Source organism: Triticum dicoccoides, unplaced genomic scaffold (assembly GCF_002162155.2).
Source record: "Triticum dicoccoides isolate Atlit2015 ecotype Zavitan unplaced genomic scaffold, WEW_v2.0 scaffold2947, whole genome shotgun sequence".
Classification (NCBI taxonomy): Eukaryota; Viridiplantae; Streptophyta; class Magnoliopsida; order Poales; family Poaceae; genus Triticum; species Triticum dicoccoides.
The window spans coordinates 6,106-8,333 of record NW_021261046.1 but is presented as its reverse complement, the minus strand read 5'-3'; the positions used below and the strand labels follow the sequence as shown (position 1 = coordinate 8,333).

Below are 2,228 nucleotides of genomic sequence, written 5' to 3'. Positions count from 1 at the left end.
GATTGGGGCAAATTGAATCATCTTCGAGTCTGACTCCCCAACCCTTATACAGGCTTTGAAGAGCAACGATTATGACAAGGCAACCATTGGTGTGTTGGTGAAGGAAGCTAGAAGCCTATGCATCCTAAACTTTGATTCCTATGCTTTTTCTTTCAGCCGACGCACTTGTAACTCTGTTGCCCATGAGCTTGCCAAGCTGGGCGTTCATTCTGGGCCTGATGACTCCTTCTGGGAGGCCTCTGCCCCCAATTGCATTGTAAAACTGTTAGCCAGTGACATTGCTGTGCTTGAAGTTTAATGGAATTTCCATGTTCCCGTCAAAAAGAAAAACCTATAGCCGCCGCGACATTCAGTCGCCTCCACTCGTCCTTCGTCTCCGACGACGGCGAGTTCGTTCTCCGTCTCCCTCCTCTCCGGTGAGTTGTCCACTCCTCCCTCGACCCCGACCCACCCTCCTCCTCAGTCCACAAGCTGCTGCTTCGCGGGCTGGCATCCCTCTAACCCTGCCACCAACCCCGAAACCGAACCCTAGCTAGCTCGCCGGATGCGCGGACAGGAAGGCGTCGGCGATCTCATGATGAGTTCCAGTCGCATGCACGGCGCGTAGTATTCCCGATTTACTTTTAAATGTTGCTTAGCTTCTGATCGGTGACTGATTCGTATTATGCGATTGGATTGTGTGCCTTCTCGTTCGGTGAGTCAGATTTTTTCCCTCGATGTTTCTCTGTGGGATACATCTCTTGCTTCCTTGTTCCTGTCCCGAATTTGGCAGGAACCAACCTGTGGATGTAACACCATGCAGCACAAACTATAATTAGCCTCTCATCTCCTACTACATATAAGGCTAGCTTTGTACTAATTCAATAACCATCGTCATATGCTTTGAACTAACTATATTAGAGCATCTCCAACAGGCGCGGCAAAACGGGCGCCCGCGCGGTAAAATCAGTTTTTCGCGCGCGCCGGTTGGTTCCGCGCGCTCCAGCGGTGGCGGGAAGTTACCGCGCGTGGGAAGCGTTTGCGCGCGCGCGGTAGAAAGCGGCACGCGGCGCGCTAGATTTGACGCGCCGCTTCGCGCACGCCTATAAAGTCCCGCGCTTCGCCACGCGCCCTTCTCCTCGCAATCTCGCCGCTCCGCACCCCACCGCTTCACCGCGTCGCCGCTTTCTACGCCACCACCGCGCCACCATGCCGCTGCGCCGCCGGGGTGCTTTGGGCTTTCGCGGCGTCCGCGAGCGCCCCAACGGCTGGTACTCCGCCGAGATACGGGCCGGCGACGTCCGGCTCGGCCTCGGGACGTTCCGGAGCGCGCGCGAGGCGGCCCGTGCGTACGACGCGGCGGCGTGGCGCTTGGAGAGGCCCCGGTCCCAGATGAATTTCCGGGACGTCTTCACGCGCGAGGAGGCGCAGCGCCTCGCCCCTCCGCCGCGTCTCATCACGGACATGGACCGTGCCGACCACGCTCGGCGGCAGCGCGTCTCCTCGTCGCCGAGGAGGACGAGCGAGCCATGGCGGAGTGGCGCCGTCGCCACCCAGAGGACGTCGACGCCGAGCGTGCCTACTGGGCGGAGAGGACGGCAAGGCGCCGCTCGGAGCGGGCGGACCGGCGTCGGCGGAAGGCAGTGGCGAACGAGCAGTGCGACATCGTCTCCGCAGGTGGGAGGTCGTTCTTCACCTCGGACGATGAACGTTGGGACGACGTATGGCTCTCAACCTCGGACGACACCGACGAGGATGACGATGGTGATGGTAGCGACTTAGAGTAGTTTTCTATCTATGTATGCCGTAGTAGTTTTTATCTATCTATCTATGTATGTCGAACTATCTATCATCTATGCCGTAGTAGTTGCACCGATGTAAAATATCTATGTATCGCTTTTTTTATCTATGCAATTTTAATTAAAAAAATATTGTAGAATGAGCGCGGGCGCTGCATTTTACCGCGCCTGCTGGAGCTGCGCACGCGCGCGGCTTTTCAGCGCGGATGCTGGAGCAAACGCTGCGCGCCGCGCCAAACCAGGCGATGGGCGCGCGCCAAATCTGTTTTTACCGCGCGGCGCGTTGGGCGCCTGTTGGAGATGCTCTTACGTAGCAATCTTTTCAAGCGTGTGAGCTGATTGGCTTTACAGCCTTGCTTTTTGCTGGCTACTAATCACCTAGTATTTTGCATTTATTTCGTCCTGCTCTAGGATTTGGAAAGACGCCGACATCTATAAGATGCGGTGATG

General features: G+C 56.9%; 1 pseudogene; it reads left to right on the top strand.

Moving 5' to 3' along the window:
• The first annotated feature begins 1,188 nt into the window (after positions 1 to 1,188).
• LOC119345789 lies at positions 1,189 to 1,749 on the top strand (annotated as a pseudogene).
• Positions 1,750 to 2,228: the final 479 nt, after the last annotated feature.